At 44.8% G+C, this 13140-nt stretch overlaps 1 pseudogene; it reads left to right on the forward strand.

The window, feature by feature from the left end:
* Positions 1–5552: 5552 nt before the first annotated feature.
* Positions 5553–5669, forward strand: LOC136656720 (5S ribosomal RNA; annotated as a pseudogene).
* Positions 5670–13140: the final 7471 nt, after the last annotated feature.

Genomic DNA, 13140 nt, shown 5'->3' on the forward strand with positions numbered 1-13140 from the left:
TGAGTATTAAGCCTTGGCCTTCAATTATGCACTCAAATGTCTGCGCAGGCAGAGGCAGCCTGTTAAATTACCATGTAAAATTTGTACTATGGTGAGTGTGGGAAGCTTCCCAAGACGGAAAAGAGAAAATCAAGGACTGGGAATTCTTTTGCAGTCATCAGCAGATCACCCAGTGCTGTGATCATATTAGATCTTGCAAATAATTGAAAGGAAAAACCACTATGGAACACCCAGGTGCTCCAGGAACCATGGAGTGTTATTTTATAGGTTGTACTATTCTCAGCGCAAAGAGCAAAGAGTTTTCATGCTAAGGTATGGTGTAGTGCAGCATTTCTCAAACTGTGGGTCAAGACCCACTAGGTGGGTCACCAGCAGTGGGTTGTGTAGCACCTAGCTCAGCCATGTTTGAAAATACAAAGCTGAAAATACAGGGTACAGAGCTTCTGGGAAGGGGGGGGCTCCCAGTGGGAGAGAGGCCTGGTGCGTTGCCCTGAATAGGTGGGAAGATGGGACGCCGGCAAGGGGGGAGGACTGTGTGGTTGGAGAAGGATCCAAGCCTGCCCTTCTGCTTTGACTTCCAAGCTGGAATATTTGAATTCTGAGTTATGCAAAATAAAGCATGAGCGCACTGTGTCATAGGACCTTTGGCTGATTGTGGCTTAGGTTTGATGCCTAAATTGAAGATGTCACTTCTGGCCATGACATCACTTCCAAGTTAATGACATCACTTCCAGTGGGTCCCAACAGATTGTCATTCTAAAAAGTGGGTCCCGATGCTAAAAAGTTTGAGAACCGCTGGTGCAGTGGTCAGCAAATTAGACATGGTTTGCTGAAAGACGTGAGTTCCAATCCAAAGATGTCAGTTCCAATCCAAGAAAGAGGTGAGTTCCAATACAAATTCATTGGATGGTTTGGGGTAGGTTACTTTTTCTCAGTCTAAACTATCTTGCATGTGGTTGGTCCGTTGATAACCAGAGGTGACCCAACATATTGTGCTCTGAAGTTCTGAAGGACCCAACATGTTGTGTGTGAAGTTTTTAAGAAGAACCACCAATACAACTTGGATTATAAAAAAGAATGTATGAAAAATTCTGGTAAACTATGGAGACTGGAAACAGTCTTACGGCCCAATCCTAACCTGAGCTGATGCAGCTGGACCAAGTGGTGTTGGAGCAGTGCAGGTAAGGGGCAGGCTGGAAGGTTAAGGGGTTATTTCCCCCCTTACCCTACTAGTGCTCTAGCCTGCACAATGGGGCTACTCAGATCTACGTCAGCTAAATCACCTCTTGTGATGTCAATTCTAGCTCCTGGGAGACTTGTCCAGGTTCTGCAGCTATGTTTTTAGGGCAACTGTCTGTAACAACAGACTATCTGTCCTTCTTCCTTCACTGGCAGGGTCAGGCAATTCATTAGTACAGAATTGTACTACAAAGCAGAACCCAGAAGATTTTCAACCACTGTGCTCCAGACTCCCATGGCTCACCTACTGCAGCACACTGTTTGAAAATCGCTGCCTTGGGGAAAGTGCTTCCCTCCTTCAGCGAGCTTGTATATAAAGCTGGTTTTGATCCTCAAAATTTCTGCACAGCTATTTGTAACCTTTTGTAACCTTTGTAACCTAAGCTTTATTTCCATGTTATCCAATAACCTCCTAGAGCCTGTTAACTTCAATTAGAAGCAGAAATAACACACTTCTTCTGCTTGCTTATTTAATGGGGTGGCTGGAGGAAAAAGGTCAGGGGTGTGGCCGTAGACTCTGAAAAAATACAGAGGGAAAAAAGAGCACTTTTGCCTAAAATAGTCTTATATTTTCAAGGTTGCAAGTTCTGGCCAATATAAATAAGAGTCGGATCCAAAGCCAACAGGAAGATGTTGCATCGAAGACAGACCAAGGAAAATAGGGCGTAGAAGAACGGGAAGAACGGGCAGATGATGTCATCAGCCCAGCAGAGTAGCGGCGACGCAGGACTGCGGGTGCAAGCAGAAACAGGTCTCAAGAAGCATGGCCTTCAAACAATTTGATTTTTCTCCAGTGGATTTTCTAAAGCTTTGTGGAAAAGGAAAAGCCAACTTGATTGCAAAGGTTTTGAGTCTTAAAGATCACTTTGAATTGTTTTTAAAGAAGGGAGGCTTTCTTTTCTGTCGGGGTGACCCTCCCAGCACTGATTTAAAACGAAAACTAAAATATCAAATATTTGAAATTTGACAAAAATGTTTTATCTCTTCATTCAGATTTGGACTGCGGAATTTTCACTCCGAAATTGGTGTTTGAATTGGCAGCTTGACGTTTGTAGACTTTGGGCATCTCTTGATATCTTTGGCGGAGATTCCAGATGAAGCAGAAGGTGGTGTCAGATACTAAATGCCATTTCATGCTATCTTTCAAATTCAGTCTGATGAATTTCCTGTGTGGCCTTGGATGCCTGAGCACAATGCTTGCCCTTAAAGGGGTTGACCAAGGAACTCTTGGTCAACCCTTGGCGAACAGTCTTCCTGTGCTGATCAAGCGGGTGCAAAAGCTGAACCCCTTTGCAAGCGGTCATTTCAACTGCTTGCGAAAAGCTCGGTGGCATTCACAAAGTACCACCTTTCACTTGCACCACTTCCCCTGCCTTTAAGGGTTAAAGGGGGGTGGAGCAAAGGTAGACCCATCCAGGGCTTCAGCTGGGCATCCTTTCCCATGGGGCATTGGGTCTACCTGTCCTTGAATCCTTACCAGGAAACTAATGCTATTCATATAATCTCTGCTAGGAAGGTTTAGTGTTTCCCAAACTGTGGGTCGTGATCCTGATTTTTGGTGGGTTTCAGGCCCTCCGAGGCCAGGACACTGCAGGGTAAAATGGCTAACAACTAGGAAGTTGCTTCTGGGTCATGTGTGCTGCCCAGCTAATTAACATCTCTGTGCCACATTTCCCAAAATATGTGTCACGCCTCACTGTGTTTCCCAAAATGTGTGTCATGGCAGCACGGCATAGTACACCCTTTGGGAAATGCAACACAACACAACCAAGAGGCTTGGTAACTCATCAGTGACTTGAACTCAAGTCATGAAAAATGCGGGATTTGGGGTGACTTGGCGACATGTGCGCATGGAAGACTCTGTAAAAGACTTGAGTCAGGGCCCCCCTGACTCAGCACTCGTCCCCATGTATGCTGACTCAAGTCTGCCTGTGTCTGGGGGTGCTTGCTTACTGTTTTCGTGGTGTGAAAAAACTCCTGGGCCAGCATTTAGACCAGGTGAGCAGCAGGGAGTGCCAGCTGGGAAGCAGGAAAGGGTTTTGAGTCCTGTCTGGGTTTCCATGGATGCTGGGGGTATTACTGGAAAGGGAAGCTCCAACCTTGCTTTGCCGGGGCAGGTTTGGAGTTTGGCCCTTGTTGTGCTAGCCTCAGTGTGCCAGGCTGGGATTAAGATGGGATGGACATCCTGTGTGATACCAGTAAAAGATTAGCCATTCTTCTATGGTAGGAGGTGTGGTCTGGAGGTTGAATAGTCAGCTTGCCCGAAAAAGCTAAGCACAATCAGCTTGGGTCTCGCCTTGCATGGGAGACTAGAAGCCGCAGGCTAGAGATGAAGGAATGTGGACTTGCAAGAAAATGGATAACATCCTATGAACCAATCTGAGGTATGTTTTGCAGCTGCCTGTGGAGAGCTTGGAAAAGCACAAAACATGTGCAACCAGGGTGCAGCTTGCACCGTGAAGGGAGTCATGGGGAGAAATGGAGAATAGAATCAAATAAAACTTGTAAAAGTCGCGTTTTTTTAAAATGGAGTTTATGGTCAACCTGCCTATGCAAACTGACTTGAGTCTGTGAGACTCAACATTATGAGTCTCTTAGAAAGGTGCTATATAAATAAATACTGAAATAAATAAGGGAACCATAATTGAACTAAAGATCCATACATAATTTTATTGTAATGCTCACATGTATAGATTAGCCCTTGAGTAAAGCATGTACCTCTGCAGCATCTGCAGTGTGGATGGTCTGTGGAACTCCTTGCCACAGGATGTGGTGATGGCATCTGGCCTAGATGCCTTTAAAAGGGAATTAGACAAATTTCTCGAGGAAAAATCCATTATGGGTTACAAGACATGTACAACATGATTTTAGAAATGGGCTATGTCAGATGCAAGGGAGGGCACCAGGATGAGGTCTCTTGTTATCTGGTGTGCTCCCTGGGGCATTTGGTGGACTGCTGTGAGATACAGGAAGCTGGACTAGATGGGCCTATGGCCTGATCCAGCAGGGCTCTTCTTATGTTCTTATGTACCATCAGCCAGATATATGATGTTTAATTGTTCGTCTTTCAATATCTATTATCTCTCTTGTCGTTTATTATCCAGGCAATGAAACAGATTGACTCTTTCTGTCTGGTGACCATCAGAAAACAGAAAGTCAACAGGCACCTCCAAGTCTGCTCCTCCAGTGCTTTGCATTAAATACAGAACAAAGTGCCGGAGTCAATGGTAGACTTTTATAGACTACAAAATGAACTGCCCACTGAATTTAGATGCCCATTTTGACTAGATTGCTATTCCAGATTCATTCAGCCTTTTAGTAAGCCTGAAAAAGTAAGGCAATAATTATTCCCTCTTTAATTCCCCTTCCTTACAGACTGAACTGCTTTTCTTAGTATGGAGATGGACATATTTTATTCCAGTGGCTTTTTGCAGGTAAGGAGTATCTGTAGCTCTCGCCTGGCTTACGTATGTGATGCACTTTTATTAACTAAAGTGAGGAAAAAATAAATCGGAGATCTTGGAGTGAGTTCCTATTAAGGTAGTGTCCTACAGGATTTGGAGAAACAGGGAGAGAGATCAGGCACTTGAGATTTATAGGGCTCTGTGGGGCTTTGATGAACAGCTTCCCAAATAAATACACCCCCTGGAAACAAAAGCTTTCCTCTGACATCCAGCCCTTGGATTGGCGACTTTAGCACATTTTTTGTGTTTACCTCCAGGATGGCTGCAGGTTCAGCCAAAGGAAAAGCGATTGTAAATCACAACAAAGAGAGAATTAGAAGATGTTGTTTTAATCAGGCTCCTGAATGACTTCACTGCAGAGCTGTGTGGGGCCGGGGTGAATGCAGCCATAAGCCCTCGGCGCACATGGGCTGGCATAGCTTTCACTGGCAGAGTCAGCACGGTTTAGGCTCCTTCAGAATCAGATCTTTCAGCACCGGCCTACGGTTGAGTTCTCAGGCAAGTCCCGGCGTTCCATCCTTTTCTCCTATTGTGTCAACTTGAATCACTCCTTCAGCAGCAGAGAAAAGGTTTCCATTTGCTAGCAAGTCAGCTTGGCCTCCAGTTCTCTTGCATGATTCTCACCCCAGTCCCTTCCTGGTCTACTCTGTACACACTCCAGTGGACCCTCTTTGTCACAAACAGCCCCTCCCACCTGGAAAAGCATTTCCCTCATATTGTTTCCTCTGGGGAAATTCCATATATCCCTTTTAAAAATGTTTCTAGTGTGAGTTTGCTGGGGTTACTATTTTTTAGTTCAGTGGTTCCCCAACATTTTTGACTGGCAAAAAAGTATTAACTTATTTGACTCCCTTTAACTGTTACCCTGCACATGCCCAATCTCTTCTGATCTTGGAAGCTAAACAGGGTCAGGCCTGGTTAGTACTTGGATGGGAGACCGCCTGGGAATACTGGGTGCTGTAGGCTTATACCATAGTCTTTTGAGACTGAAGGTTGCCAACCAACAACCTACTGGGCCATTGGCTGAAGTTCCCTACAAGCCTATATATTGTATAGGGCAGTGAGTTTTTTGGAAGGATTCCTCAGCTCTGCTGGTTGATTTCCACAGCTCAAAGTTTGAGAACCACCAATGGCATAGCTACAGGGGATGCAAAGCACTAAGTTTTGCAGGGAGCCTCACCACATCATGCAAGGGGCCATTCCCCTTCAGAGCCATTCCGGTGGTGGGAGCAAAACAGAGGAATTTGCCTCCCTGCCTCCCTGCATTCACCTCCATTTTGCTTCCCTTGCCCGGAATGGCTCCAAAGGGGAGGGACCCCATGCACACTGCAGTAAGGCTCCCTGCAAAACTTAGTGCTTTGCACCCCCTCTAGCTACACCTCTGGGAACCACTGGTGTCACAGTATGGTGACACTGACCATGGCTGAGAGGAAATCCTTGAAATGGCAAAGTCAGTTTAGGAATGCATCCCTGAATTAAATTAATTGACAAAGTATTTTGGCATTTTTTTAAGGGTCACTCTTGAAGAAATCACAGATAACTGACAAAAAAACACTTTGAGAGAGTGAGGCATAGAGGTGATCAAATCTGCTTCATTTCCCCCCCCCCCCAAATTTTCTGAATGCTCAAGTATTCCCAAGATACTGGATATCCGAAAAGCCTGTGTTGTGATCATGCATTCTGATGCTGGCTGCAAGCTGTGCGGGAAAATGCCCAATTGGGGCAATGTCACAACAGGGATATGCATTTATGATTTTCCCAGTCTGCACCACACCCCAGAGAGAGACCTCAACACCAGGCCCCTCCCCATTGTTGATTGTCACTTGTAATTCCAGTCTTAGTTTTCAACTGTATCTATTCGCAACAGAGGCAACAGTTTTTGCAGAGAGGAGGTTGAACCTTAAAAACATTTTAAAAAATCATTTTTGGTGAAACACACATGCACAAAATACATGTGAAGTGCAATCCTATCTTGCACTGGAACAGTAAAGCCAGGAGACCTGCGCTGTATCCAGTGCAAGACTGGGGCAAGAGTCGGCTCAGCTGGAGGCTCTTCCCCTTACCCCTGGGTAAGCCACCACAGCCCCAATGGGTCTCCTTGGAAATGCGCCACCTTCAGAGGTGGCATAAGTCAAAGGAGAGCAGAGTGGCTTGAAGCCACACCGAGTTGGCGCAGAGCCTGCATTCAGCCTCTGTGGGCTGTGCCGGCCCAGCCAACTCTAGAGGAGGCGCAAACATGCTTTATGTTTGCAACACTCCCTGGCTGGCGCAAGGGACTTGAACCAGCCCAAGGGCGACTCTAGATTTCACCCTTAAGAACACAACAAGAATACAAACAAAGCAAACAATTGCAAACAGTTTTCAAGACCATGACAAAGGTAAACTAAGATGTATCTGTTTGGAAAAAATAGGAATAAAAGGGGTGGGAGAATATAAGGATATTTAAGCAATCAATACTGTTCCATATTTCACATGTGTGTGTCCAATATCCACAAATACATTCATTTACAGTTGTCGTCCATAAACCATTTGCTCAAAAGTTGATAAGGTCGAAAGGTCTTCAGACCATTGACAAATAATGCAGGGAGGGGGCACTTATCCTTCCCATTTTTCAATATCGTTCTGCTACTGAGAGGGTACACAGAGTGCATTTCTGCTGTTCCCACTGTTAATTTGCCATGATACTAGTAAATGAGAGGAGGTTGAACCTAAAGCAGTGTTTCCCAAACTGTGAGCAGTGAAATCCTTGAGAAAAACCAACCACCCTATTCAACATATAGGATTATAGTCTTAACAGAGAGCTGTGGCCAGTGGCCCAGTAGGTCAAGGGTGCCACCAGTCAAAAAAGTTTGGGCACCACTGGCCTAAAGAATAGTCCTTTCCCCCTTCATCTTCTGCCGTGCAAGCACAGTGATGGATCATAAGAGCCCCACTGGATCAGGCCAAAGGCCCATGTAGTCCAGCTTCCTGCATCTCACAGTGGCCCACCAGATGCCTCTGGGAGCACACAAGACAAGACCTGCATCCTGGTGCCCTCCCTGGCATCTGGCATTCTGAGGTAACCCACTTCTAAAATCAGGAGGTTGCACATACCCATCATGGCTTGCAACCTGTAATGGACTTTTCTCCAGAAATCTGTCCAATCCCCTTTTAAAGGCATCTAGGGCAGATGCCATCACCACATCCTGTGGCAAGGAGTTCCAGAAACTAATTACATGATGGGTAAAGAAATATTTCCTTTTGTCTGTCCGAACTCTCCCAACACGCAATTTTAAAGGATGTCCTCTGGTTATGGTGTTGTGTGAGAGGGAAAAGAACATCCCTCTATCCACTCTGTCCACCCCCTGGATAATTTTGTATGTCTCAATCATGTCCACCCTGCCTTTTTTTCTAGACTGCCATGGGAAGAGATAAACAGACGGTAAGAGTTAAGTAAAAATCTTTTTCACTCATCTCCTTGTAGGCTGCCTAATCATCCACGGATCTCCTGGGATCCACACCAGGTATTTTGCTGATGTCAGTCTGAAGAGAGGAAGGATGAGGGGCACTTTGAGAAAACTGGGATAGGTTCCAGCATGCACCTTTCTTGCCAAGTTCCACCCCCTCCAACTGCTCCCCCTCCCTTGCCCTTCCCCCTCCTCACCCCAAATCTCTCCAGATCTGACTGCAAACTGCCCACAAACCTCCCTTTGCCACATTATCTGGGTCAGCAGAGTGTCTGGGTGTGTTTGGTGTGTGTGCCTCTTTCTGCCAAAGGCAGCACAGCTTTCATGCAGCTGTAATGATGCCTCTGGTGGTGGATTCTGAGATCTGCTGCTTTGCAGCCCAATCCTGAGCTGCCATGGTGCCAAAATAGCTGCTGCGGCATCCTGACCGCACTGGGCAGTCGATGCCGCTCCTCGGGGAAAGGGGACATTTGTACTTCTGGCTGGGTGGTATTGTCACAGGTATCCCTTATGGTACTTTTGCAGATCTGTGCGCAGGTGGTGTGCCAGGTTCAGGATTGGGCCCTAAGGTGCTTGATAGGGTTGGGCCATTAGTCACAGAGCAGTTTCGAATACCTTTCATATTACTGTTACTGATACTGAAGTTGAAAGTTGGGCCTGGTGCTAAAGTGATAGTAAGGCACCACACAACAATTGAAACCAACCAACAAACAAACCAAAAGGTAAGAGAACCTATTTTTAGAACAACTTGAAAAAGGTTAAATCTTTGCTTTTAGGCTTCATGGAGTTTTTCAGGATTTTGGAACATTTGAGGTTAAAGAACCACAATGCTAATTAGAATTATTTGGGCAATTCCAACCAGTGGAATTCATCCATCATTTGGGTTACCATCTATCACTTTGGCCAGAAGGCGGACATTGTTTTGAGTGCTTCTGACCCAGCGAAAAGCTCCTGTTGGTATCCAGCCAGCCATTAAACCCCTTCTCCAAAATCTGTGGTCAGGAAAACATAACATAGCAAAGCTTCCCCTGCTGGAAATTACAGTGGGTGAAGGGCTTTCTAGTTTTTGCTGCCTAATTGAATGTTAAACTTACAACATGTAAGCGATTTTACTGGCTCTCCTTCCTGCAGGTCTATACTGCACCAACAAACTATTATTAAACCCTGGTTTCTGATCTGTCAGATTAAACACCAAGAATGAGGAAATCGGATGGTATGCAAAATCAACAGGGGAAGCTGGAAGAACAAATATAGCAATGTAATTATGCTTTTCTTGAGTAGACTTCATTCTTTTAAAAGTTCAATAATCAAAGACCTGAAAAGCTAGGAGAGATTTGACAATGCTGATTAACCTTCTGACTGCTGCTAGAATCTGCATTTCAAGCAAGTTGAGAAAAAGAGACTGTAGCTAAAATGTCAGAGGAGTATTTAAAACAGACATTATACAAGGAACCACATGTAAAAGGCACATTTGTACAAATGCATAGCTTTTTCATTTTGGAATAGTAAAGTCCAGGTGTATATATTTTTATTATGACGCCTAGGCTTTTATATCTCACCTTTCAGCCAGAAAAAGACCTGCAAGGAGGTTTACAGTAATTGAAATGTACAATCCAACATGTAATTGAAATTTCATACAGGCTCGCTCTTTTTTCAGGGCTTTTGGAAAGAAGAGATCTTCTTTCTCTGTTCTGTGTGGTGTTGTTTTTAATTTTTGGACACTGCTCTGGGAGCCCTTTTGGACTGAAGAGAAAGATATAAATATTCGAAATAAAAATAACTAACTAGATGAAAGTCAGCACGCAGGGCAAGCCTACAGTCCTGCTGGGCTGGCATAACATAGTTACTTAGGGTCCAGTCCTATCCAACTTTCTGATGCCGATGCGGCCACATCAGGGTAAGGGAACAAATGTTTCCTTGCCTTGAGGAGGCTTCTGTGACTGCCTCCTGCCCCACGATGCAGCACATGCCCTATTGGCACCTCTGTATCGGTGCTGGAAAGTTAGAAAGGATTGGGCCCTTACTCTCAGAAGCTGTTGAACTGTTGGCAACCTTCAGTCTCGAAAGACTCTGGTATCGCGCTCTGAAAGGTGGTTCTGGAACAGCGTCTAGTGTGGCTGAAAAGGCCGATTCGGGAGTGACAATCCCTTCCACACTGGGAACAAGTGCAGTCTGTCCCTGGCCCCTCCCTTCAGAGCCATTCCCGGTGGGGGGGGGCAAAACAGAGCCGTACTCTGCCCCCCCTCCAGCTACACCACCGACACCACTGACACCTGCTGGCCCTCCTAAAGCAATCTGGTGGTGCTGATAGAATAGATATGCGTTAAAGCAACCATTTTCAACATTTTTCTTCTCATGGCACACTGACCTCTATGGTCTTCTCTATGGGCTTTGTCTGTTGTGATGTTGCTTCCAGGAGACTCTTCTGGGTTCTGCAGCTCTGTTTTTAGGGCAACAATCTGTAGTAACACATTGTCTGTCATCCTTCCTCCGCCAGCTCTGCCTCCTCTGCTCTGTCAGCGAAGGAAGAGGGACAGATAATTTGTTACTACAGACAGTTGCCCTAGAAACAGAGCCACAGTTTTTTAGTGATTTTCAGCTGCTGTGTTCCATATACCCACAGCACATCTGCGGACCTTTCGCGGCACACCAGTGTATCACGACACACTGGTTCAAAATCGCTGGTCTAGATAGAGTAGCTATTCTGTCTAACAATAAGAGCTGCTGTTCCATTAGGCAATCAAACCTACCTATCCAGGTAATAGGCCAGGATGGAGAGACAAGGTGGGTTCTATCTTGCAGGTGGGTAACTTGGTTGCTCGATCAAGTCAAAGTTATTTATATCCAAGCTCCAGGAAGATCTTTGTGTTTTTCTGCCGATCTGCTGTGTGATTCTTAAACTGGGACACAGAAAATACCCACTTGCTCTCCAGCACATTCAGAGGCCAAGTGTGCCTGAGAACAATGTGCTAAGAGCCGGAGTGGTGTAGTGGTTCTGGAGTTGAACTTAGACCTGGAAGTTGCAGGTTCAAATCTCTGTTCAGCCATGAAGCACCCGAGGTGACCTTGGGTCAGTCACTCACTCTCGGCTTCACCTATCTCACAGGGTTGTTGTGAAGACAAAGGAAGGGAACTAGGTACACCCAATCCCATCCACACTTTCCTGGGAGTAAGCCCCATTGACACTAATGGAACTTACTTCTGAGTAGACATGCATTAGGATTGGACTGTCTGTTGGAGGAAGGGCAGTATAAAAACATGAAAAATTAAATTAATTAATTAAATAAATAATACTAGGAACTGTTTCAATTTAGAGGTAACCAGGGAATCCTGGTTTAGAGGTAACTGGGTCCCTTTTTGGGAGAAGGGTGGGATAAAAATAAAGTTGTTTATTATTATTATTATTATTATTATTATTATTATTATTATTATTATTATTATTATTATTATTATTACTATTAATCAATTTTCTTTTTATTTGTGGACCATTTTTCACTTCAAGCCCAGCCTGCCAATTTAACAGAGTTTAACCTAGCAAGACATGTGTATGTGTGTGTATTGGGGTGTGGGGTGGGGAGGTTGTAGGCTGTGTTTTTGAGTTGCACTGGAAACCCATCTAATGGTTTGGAAAATACCAGGTTGAGACATTCCTCATGTTTCATGCAAACAGATGATTTCATAGGTGGGCTCCAAGAGCCTCTTTCCACATGGTGGGTTTTGTTTTTTTTAAGGTTTACATCAAGTGTAAAAACACAACATTTAGATGAAATAGATATCTGCTTTGGTTCTTTATTTGTTAATGAGCAAGACAAGCTTTAAAATAAATAAAAATACATGTTGAGTGTGTCTCATACAGGGACATTTGTCGGAGAACCAGAATTGGCTGCTAGTCACTATTGAATGTATACTTGATGACAGGTCCAGTTTTGTTGCTGTGAAGTGTGTGAAATGGAATTGTGTAACTTCCTGATCTGGTGTGTAATGGTTTGTACGATGCTGTGAAAGCCAATCTGGATGAATTCCTCAGAACAGGGTGCAGGAAGACCAATGGCAATTTGTGGTGCATAAAGTCTGATGCTCATTAGGACTATATAACATGTTCAGTGTGAAACCAGAAACCACGTGAAGCATGCCGGCCTTGGAGAAAGCGCTTAGAAAATCAGAACAAAGATAGTGTTCATCCAAAGGGTTTTCAGGGGCTGCAGAAAACCCTCAACTGACCTTGAGAAGCATTTCAAAATGCATCTGGGCTGATTTATATCATTATGACAAAAGCTGGGGTTTCCCCCCCCCCCCCAAATGTGCGGTTCCTGCATGAGGCTGCTGCATTCATTAGAGTCACTTCAATGGTTTCCATCTGATGTTTGGTTGCAACTATATGGGTTTCAGCAAAAGGGACCCAGTTCTGCATTCTCCCTTGGATAAAGACAAGGATGACAGCAGTGCCTTCACCTGACCCATTTTCAATGGAAGGAATTGCTAACAGTTTTTGGGATCACTGCAGCGTTGACACAGTTTTAGCATGTCGGTTAGTGGTAGGGTAGCATGTCGGTTAGCATGTCGGTAGTGGTAGGATGACAGCAGTGCCTTCACCTGACCCATTTTCAATGGAAGGAATTGCTAACAGTTTTTGGGATCACTGCAGCGTTGACACAGTTTTAGCATGTCGGTAGTGGTAGACGAAGAGGTTGAAATGGCAGGCTCTCAGTTCTTTTCATCTCTACACAGAGGATCTGCAATGTAGTAAATCAGAATCAAGAGACTTCTGTTTAGATGTGTCTGATTCATAATGCATCTGCAGCCCTCTTTCATGCCTCTGTCTATTCTTTCATGTTCAAAATGTAAACTTGATGATGATGATTAAGAAGACAGGTGGCACCCCGTATCTGTGGATCCTGTATCCACAGATTCAGTTATCCATGAATCTGCACTCTCATTACAATTACCTTAGATGTACAGCGGAAGTGCTTGCAGCATGGGTGCTTCTTGCT

The sequence above is a fragment of the Tiliqua scincoides genome, chromosome 6, assembly GCF_035046505.1.
Source record: "Tiliqua scincoides isolate rTilSci1 chromosome 6, rTilSci1.hap2, whole genome shotgun sequence".
Taxonomy (NCBI): domain Eukaryota; kingdom Metazoa; phylum Chordata; class Lepidosauria; order Squamata; family Scincidae; genus Tiliqua; species Tiliqua scincoides.